Below are 9,545 nucleotides of genomic sequence, written 5' to 3'. Positions count from 1 at the left end.
TATTATGAAATTGAATATACAAATGAATTGCTACTTACAGCCAGATCCTGGTTCTTTGTTTTCTTCTCTTCATCGGCGTAATTCGGGCTCCAGGAAGTCAGAATACGATCTACAAAATGTCCAAGATCTCCCCTTCCCTATTTTATTCAAATATATCATTAACCCATAAAACATAAATTATACTCAAATTGACAACTTAAAAGCTAATATATTATATACCTCAAGCTCCAATTGATGATAATGTTGGCTGAAGGACCTGGAGCCCCCGTGATGCTCGTAACTGCGGGGCACGTTGCGGTTCCTCCTTGCTATTTCATCTTGAGCCTGCAAAACAATGTCAAATCAAAACAATATAGAAATTCAAACAATAAATAAAAATTTGTACTTCAATAATACCTGAATTTCGATCGTGTCCCAGTAATCGCAAAGTACAAAAAACCAGTTGCGGTGCCTCCTTGCTATTTCTCGAAGATTGATCTTCGTTCTGGCTATCATCAGTTGCGGGTTAGGGAGATTGTTATTCCCAAAACCGCCTTTCTTACTCGATATGGTTCTTTCGAGTTCTTGGTCATGCCATTTGGGTTGACCAATGCACCCGCGGTATTCATGGACTTGATGAACCAGGTTTTCCGTCCCTTCTTAGATCAGTTCGTGATCGTTTTCATCGACGATATTCTCATTTACTCGAGATCGGAGGCGGATCATTAGGAGCATCTACGGATAGCATTGAGGACTATGCAGGAGCATCAGCTGTAGGCTAAGTTCAGCAAGTGTGAGTTTTGGCTTTCAGAAGTTAGATTTCTTGGCCATGTCATCAGTCGAGACGGTACAGCAGTGGACCCGGCTAAGGTCACGGCAGTTCTTGATTTGGGAGCCACCGAAGATGGTGACAGAGATTCGCAGCTTTTTGGGTCTAGCTGGATATTACAGGAAGTTCATTCAGGACTTCTCAAAGATTGCATCGCCAATTACACACCTTATGAAGAATGGTGTACCGTTTATATGGAACATGGAGTGCTAGAAGGCCTTTGATATATTGAAGACTAAGTTGACTTCAGCGCCGGTTTTGACTATTCCGAGCAGCGACAGGACATTCGTCACCAGAGACAGAGGAGGTGGATTGAGTTTATTAAGGACTACGAGTTCGCGATCCAGTATCACCCGGGGTAGGCGAACGTCATAGCAGATGCATTAAGCAGGAAGCGTCGACATCAGATTTCAGTTTTGAGGTGTTCATTGCATCGGGATCTTATCACTCTTAACCCGTTTTATTTTTGACCCGAGATTGGAGACACCAGTGCATTTTTGGGAGATGTGACAGTGCAGCCATCTTGGAGTAACAAAGTTGTCAGAACTCAGTTGGAAAACTATTGAATTCAAATCCAGAAGGAGGAAATTTCCAAAGCGCCTAAGACTGATTGGCCGGTGGAGCAGATAGGAGTCTACGGATGAAGGATAGACTGGTTATGCCAACCAGTGCAGAGCTTAAGAGGGAGTTGCTAAATGAAGCACATCGTACTCAGTTCATAGTACATCCAGGGACTACAAAGATGTACAAGGACCTGAAGAGGCATTTCTGGTGGAGTGGTATGAGGAGAGAGATTGCAGACTATATGGCTAGATGTTTTACCTGTCAGCAGGTGAAGGCAGAGCATCAGAGACCGGCAGGGACACTTCAGCCTTTACCCATTCCAGAGTGGAAGTGGGCAGATATTTCTATGGATTTTATTGTGGGGTTGCCGAAGTCGAAGAAGGGGAATGATTCAGTTTGGGTGATAGTGGACCGGTTGACGAAGTCAGCACATTTTATTCCAATGAGGACCACTTATACAGCCGAGACTTATGCGAGGATCTTCATTCGGGAGATAGTTCGACTTCACGAGGTCCCGGACACGATCGTGTCGGACCGAGGATCGGTTTTCAATTCACACTTTTGGAGGAGTTTTCAGGACTCATTGGGCAGCACGCTATCTTATAGCAGTGTATTTCACCCCCCCCAGACGGATGGTCAGACAGAGAGGGTGAATCAGGTGTTGGAAGACATGTTGCAGGCATGTGTCAGTGACTTCCAAGGTAGTTGGGAGGATCATATTCCACTGGTAGAGTTCGCTTATAACAATAGTTATCAAGCGACGATCGGTATGGCCCTGTATGAAGCATTGTATGGGAGACCTTGTAGATCACCGATATGTTGGGCCGAGCCGGATGATAGCTTGATGCTTGGGCCCGAGCTAGTGAGGCAGACCACTGAGAAGGTAGCTTTGATCAGGGAGCGAATTTTAGCCGCTCAGAGTCGGCAGAAGAGCTATGCAGATAAGAGGCGAAGACCCCTAAAATTTCAGATTGGGGATCATGTTATGCTGAAGGTATCACCTATGAAAGGCGTACAACGATTCGGGAGGCGAGGGAAGCTTGCACCGAGATATATTGGGCCTTTTCAGATCCTAGAGCGCATTGGGGCTGTGTCATACAGACTAGATCTTCCAGCATCGATGTCTAGTATACACAATGTATTTCATGTTTCTATGCTCAAGAAACACTTTGTACACCGAGTGAGGAGTGTGTGGTGAGAGTCGGGGATCGTCCCAAGAGGAGTGGCGTCGGTTGACGTGCCTAGGGAGAGGTTGTAACCGAGCACTTGAGGGAGACACGGCTAGGTCCAACACTTAGTGGGTGTAGAGTGTGATTGCAAGAGGGTGAGTTGTAGAGTTTTAGAGGACAAGAGACTCAGAAATAAGGTGATTCCCTTAGTGAAAGTTCAGTGGAACCGAGGAGGCATTGAGGAGATTTCGTGGGAGCGCGAAGAGGACGTGCGTCGCGACTACCCACACTTGGTTGAGAAGGTAAATTAATTCTTATTGTGTTATATTTTTGGTTATGTTTATATTTAACACTAGAATGGGAATATGCACGCTTAATTCTTAATCTTTCGGAACACAAGGTATATATATGGGGGGTTCCTTGTTTGGATTTTTCACCCGATGTACTAGTTCCACTAAATTAGGATCTAAGCGAGAATATTGTCATTTTAGATCGTTAAGTGTAAATATCTCTATATGTTATCTAGTAGTTCATATTTTGAGATTCGTATAATTTCCGAATTTCGAGGACGAAATTCTTTTAAGGGGGGAAGAATGTAAAACCCCGAAAATTTTATAATAAAAATATGTGAATTATTAATAGTGAATAATTCTCTTATGATTTATAATCATGTAAATATATCAGATGTATATATTTATCAGTGTTTGGGAACCCAACAGGTGTTTATATATGAGAGACATCGAGTGATATGTGTCCAGCAGGTGAAATACCTACAGAAGGCAGTTTGTTTTCCAGTTTGTTTTCTTTTACGGTTTTTAGTTTGGTCTTATTGGGTTTCGGGTCGGGTTAGTTCTTTGGTATATATTCTAAACCTACCCAGGAGAGCCTCTCCCTTCATCTCAACGTAAAACCCTAGCCCATTTTTCTCTCCCCCTCTCAAAACCCTAGCCGTCACTGGTGATCTTTGAGGAGTTTGGAGGAGTTCCAGGGGATTTCAGCAGATTGGATCTCAGGAGAATCATCTCCAGAACGTTCGTCAACACCCAAGGCGAGTATCATCTCGCCCAATCCCTCACCCCTGTTTTCCATGATCTTTATTTTGGATTTTTGAGTTTTGGATGAGCCAAAATAGTATTTTTGTTAAGAAACGAATTAGCTATGGTATAATAGTATGAATCAGAGGTTTTTGTTTATAAAAACTCACCCAATACCTGTTTGATGACGATCTAGATCTGAAATTTTGCCTAAACAAGAACTAAATCATTTTTACTGTCATTTAAACGATTTGGAAATTGTTTCTCATGTTTTTATAATATTGGAAGTATAGATTTCAAGCCTGAGATTTGTTGTTTATGTTCAGTATGATTTTAAAACCTTAGAACTCTTGTTATCGTAGAGATTTGCAAATTTCGTTTCAGGTTTCGAGCTGACAAAAACCCAGATTTGGGTTTCTGTCCGCTTGGCGGTCGACCGATGCGGTCGACCGCTGAGCTCGTTTTGAGTTTTCGGTCGATCGCGACATTATTTCGGTCGACCGCCGATTATTTTGGTCGACCGCGACGTTATTTCGGTCGACCGCCGATTATTTCGGTCGACCGCGACATTATTTCGGTCGACCGCCAGGTTAGTATCAGAGATCGGTCGACCGACTCGGTCGACCGACGCTCTGTCTGTGATATTTTCCCTGTTCTGTTGGGAGTTTGACTGGACTATCTGACATTGGTATTTAGTCTTGCTATGTACCCAGGCACAATAGATGACCTGAGGGCACCAATTGTGGATATATACACTGATATGATTATAAATTGATATAAGTAGTTTTCACTATATACCACAGCGATACTTTTCACAGTTTCTTAGTCCTCGTGTTGGGCATGCATTGCTATTTAATCCTCGTGCTGGATATGCATTCATATCCGGTCCATGAGTTAGACAACGGTCACATCCGGGTCTTGCATTGGACAACGGTCACATCTGGTCCATATTTTGGATAACGGTTATATTCAGTTCATGAGTTATGAAAGTCCTCGTGTTGGACTGTGATTTATAGAAGTCCTTGAGATTGGACTGTGAGTTATGAAAGTCCTCGTGTTGGACTGTGATTTATAGAAGTCCTTATGTTGGACTGTGATTTATGGAAGTCCTCGTGTTGGACTTTAAATTCATTCCAGACCTCGTGTTGGACATTTGACACCTATTTCATGAGTTTGGAAACTACGACATGATGTTGATATGACACTTATGTAAATAATAACATGACTTTCATGTTAGCTATGGTATGGCACTATATAATGTTCTGAGATTTGCTGTATTTCTTTTATTATTGTTTTTGTACTAGTGAGATATAAGGTATATACATGAGGGTTTCCTTGTTTGGATTATTTCGCTCGACGTACCTATGCTCGTGTTGTAAATTTCTAAATACTTAAACCCTCTTTAGTAGGATCAATGATTTTAGATCTATTATACATATTATCTGTATTTTCTTATACAACGAGCCATGTTCCCTTGGGGTTGGTTGTGATGTTACTCGCTAGCGCTTTGACGCTCATTGTCCCTCCCCCTTTCAGGTCACGAGCTAGGAGCACGAAGAGCCGCAGGTTGATAGCGAACCACATTAGTGTTCAGCTTTACTTTCTAGCTATGTATTATTTTTCTTTGGGCTCCACTGTAGTGAGGTTAGACATTTGAGAGTCTTGTTCTAGAAGTTGTAAAGGTTGTATGCCTTATTTCTTATCGTTAGACAGTTGTATTTGAGACTTGTTGAGTATTTCAGTTTATCTACTCAGATCTGGATTATGTATTTCTGTATTGTTGGATGATGAGATATTTATGTGACTATTATCATTTCATCAGTCTTCCTTGTATTATCTTTTACCTGTTTTGTACCTACACCAGTTGTTGATTCTACTAGATGGATGTTAATTGTGATGGTGAAACATGTTATTGCACGGTGTGGTGCATAGCAGGTTTGACATTCTTGGTTTCACCTTGGACTGCAGTCTTGTGTGAACCCAGGGGCGTCACAGTTGGTATCAGAGCTCTAGTTCCAGTATCCTTAGGATCATCCTGTGTCGAGTCGTGGAGGTAGGATAGAGTTTCCTAGGATTCATGTATAGAGTCCGTAAGGATTTCCTAGTATGAGTGAGGGCGATATATGCGTATATCTCAAAATTTTATGACAACTATTTTTGTATAAGTTTAAAGTATTTGTGCAAATACTATATGTTGTGAAAATTGTATTGTGATACGCTATTTATAGAGGTCTATTTTGACTCCTAAACCCTTATTTTCTTTTGAGCAGAGATGTCAGAATATGATATGTCACGTACTCAGAGATCTGGACAGGCTGAACCACAACAAAATCAACCTGAGCCGTAGCAGGCTCCCCAGTACCTGGTAGATCTTATGGCTCCCCTAGTCGCTAGGATAGCATCAATCGAGGAGCTGGTGGCGAATCACATTACACCACCACCACCAGTAGCTGAAACCGTCATTTCTCAAGAAAATGGGATAGCTAAGTTCCAGAAGGACGAGGAAGGGAGTGCTAAGAGAGGGCACGCCGGAGACAAGGGCAAGAACAATAGACCCTTGATTGGATCCCAACAGCATCAGGAGAGCCCTCATAAGAAAGGATCTCAACAGGATCAGAGAGCAAGTCAACAGCAAAAGTTTCGGGGATCTTGTTTTAACTGTCGCAAGGTCGGACACAAGGCATTAGAGTGCCGCATTGCACTAGCAAGAACTCAGAAGGGGTATGGTCCAATTCAGCAGCAGCAGAAGACTGAAGGACAGGTTCTAGCAGTTCAGGAGGTTTCCCAGGGGAAGATTGTCCCATATCCTCCAGCACCAGTGATTGAGTGGTCTTTAGCCACCGGCAGAGTATATGCAGTAGTTCCACATGATCATGGGGCTAATGGAGCAGTTTTGGAGGGTACGTTCTTTGTGAATTCTTTTCCCACTCGTATTCTTTTCGATTCGGGATCTTCGCATTCCTTCATATCGCATGCTCGTAGCTCAGCCTCTAGACACCCCTTTATCTGTTTCCACCCCCTTTAGGTGAGGTATCGCTTCTAGAGAGCGTTTGTAGGAGGTGTACTGTCAGTCTAGACGAGTCAGAGTTTATAGTCGATTTGATAGTGTTACGTATGTCCGAGTTCGATGTCAGTCTTAGTATGGATTGGTTACCTTCCTACCATGTTAGCATTGACTGCTTTGCGAAGACAGTCAAGTTGTGAGCATCTGACGGGTCCGAGAGCGGAGTCATTTCTGGCGTACATCGAGGAGGTGATGCGACGGGATCAGGGAGCTGAGTTATAGGAGACTAGAGTTGTCTCAGAGTATCAGGATGTCTTTCAGGACATACCTGGATTACCTCCAGTGAGAGAGGTGGAGTTCTGTATCGAGTTGCAGCCTGGCACAGGCCCGATATTCCGCGCACCCTATTGTATAGTACCAGCTGAGATGAGGGAGCTTCAGACCCAGTTGGACGAGTGGTTAGCTCAGGGTTTTATTCGCCAGAGTCATTCTCCGTGGGGCGCGCCGATCCTCTTCGTGAAGAAGAAGGACGGTAGTATGAGATTATGCATAGATTATAGAGAGTTGAACAAGGTCACTATCCGGAATAGGTACCCACTACCTAGGATTGATGACTTGTTTGACCAGTTGCAGGGTGCGCAGTATTTCTCGAAGATTGATCTTCGTTCTGGCTATCATCAGTTGCGGGTTCGGGAGATGGATATTCCCAAGACCGCTTTTCTTACTCGATATGGTTCTTTCGAGTTCTTGGTCATGCCATTTGGGTTGACCAATGCACCCGCGGTATTCATGGACTTGATGAACCGGGTGTTCCGTCCCTTCTTAGATCAGTTCGTGATCGTTTTCATCGATGATATTCTCATTTACTCGAGGTCGGAGGCGGATCACGAGGAGCATCTGCGGATAGCATTGAGGACTATGCAGGAGCATCAGCTGTAGGCTAAGTTCAGCAAGTGTGAGTTTTGGCTTTCAGAAGTCAGATTTCTTGGCCATGTCATCAGTCGAGAGGGTATAGCAGTGGACCCGGCTAAGGTCACGGCAGTTCTTGATTTGGGAGCCACCGAAGACGGTGACAGAGATTCGCAGCTTTTTGGGTCTAGCTGGATATTACAGGAAGTTCATTCAGGACTTCTCAAAGATTGCAACGCCTATTACTCACCTTATGAAGAAGGGTGTACCGTTTATATGGAACATGGAGTGCTAGAAGGCCTTTGATATATTGAAGACTAAGTTGACTTCAGCGCCGGTTTTGACTATTCCGAGCAGCAACAGGACATTCGTCACCAGAGACAGAGGAGGTGGATTGAGTTTATTAAGGACTACGAGTTCGCGATCCAGTATCACCCGGGGTAGGCGAACGTCGTAGCAGATGCATTAAGCAGGAAGCGTCGACATCAGATTTCAGTTTTGAGGTGTTCATTGCATCGGGATCTTATCACTCTTAACCAGTTTTATTTTTGACCCGAGATTGGAGACACCAGTGCATTTTTGGGAGATGTGACAGTGCAGCCATCTTGGAGTAACAAAGTTGTCAGAACTCAGTTGGAAAACTATTGAATTCAAATCCAGAAGGAGGAAATTTCCAAAGCGCCTAAGACTGATTGGGCCGTGGAGCAGATAGGAGTCTACGGATGAAGGATAGACTGGTTATGCCAACCAGTGCAGAGCTTAAGAGGGAGTTGCTAAATGAAGCACATCGTACTCAGTTCATAGTACATCCAGTGACCCCTAAGATGTACAAGGACCTAAAGAGACACCTTTGGATGGAGTGTTATGCATAGGAAGACTTATATCTCACGGCAGTTGAGGGTGCATGAGCAGAACTATCCCACTCATGACTTGGAGTTAGCAGCGGTGGTGTTTGCATTGAAGTCATGGAGGCACTACTTATATGGAGTGCAGTTTGAGTTGTTTACAGACCATCAGAGTCTGAAGTACCTCTTTTCTCAGAAGGAACTCAATCAGAGGCAGAGGAGGTGGATTGAGTTTATCAAGGACTACGAGTTCGCGATTCAGTATCATCCAGGGAAGGCGAACGTCGTAGCAGATGCTTTGAGTAGGAAGCGTCGGCATCGGGTTGCGGCTTTGAGGTGTTCTTTGTACAGAGATCTTATCACTCTTAGCCAGTTTGATATTAGACCCGAGATTGGAGGAACCAGTGCATTCTTGGGAGCTATGTCAGTGCAGCCATCTTGGAGTGACAGGGTTGTCAGAGCTCAGTTGGAGGACTCTTGGATTCAAACCCGTAAGGGGGAGATTTCCAAAGAGCCTAAGGTGGACTGGACCATTGGAGCAGATGGAGGATTACGGATGAAGGGTAGATTGGTCATGCCAGCCAGTGCAGAGTTGAAGAGGGAGTTATTTGACGAGGCGCACCGTACTCGGTACACAGTACATCCAGGGACTACCAAGATGTACAAGGACCTGAAGAGACATTTCTGGTGGAGTGGTATGCGGAGAGAGATTGCAGACTATGTGGCTAGATGTTTTACCTGTCAGCAGGTGAAGGCAGAGCATCAGAGACCGGCAGGGACACTACAGCCTTTACCCATTCCGGAGTGGAAGTGGACAGATATTTCCATGGATTTTATTGTGGGGTTGCCGAAGTCGAAGAAGGGGAATGATTCAGTTTGGGTGATAGTGCACCGGTTGACGAAGTCAGCACATTTTATTCCAGTGAGGACCACTTATACAGCCGAGACTTATGCGAGGATCTTCATTCGGGAGATAGTTCGACTTCACGGGGTCCCGGACACGATCGTGTCGGACCGAGGATCGGTTTTCAATTCACACTTTTGGAGGAGTTTTCAGGACTCATTGGGCAGCACGCTATCTTATAGCAGTGTATTTCACCCCCCCAGACGGATGGTCAGACAAAGAGGGTGAATCAGGTGTTAGAAGACATGTTGCAGGCATGTGTCAGTGACTTCCAAGGTAGTTGGGAGGATCATATTCCACTGGTAGAG

The sequence above is a fragment of the Asparagus officinalis genome, chromosome 8 (genome assembly GCF_001876935.1).
Source record: "Asparagus officinalis chromosome 8, Aspof.V1, whole genome shotgun sequence".
NCBI lineage: Eukaryota > Viridiplantae > Streptophyta > Magnoliopsida > Asparagales > Asparagaceae > Asparagus > Asparagus officinalis.
This window is presented reverse-complemented; position numbering follows the sequence as displayed.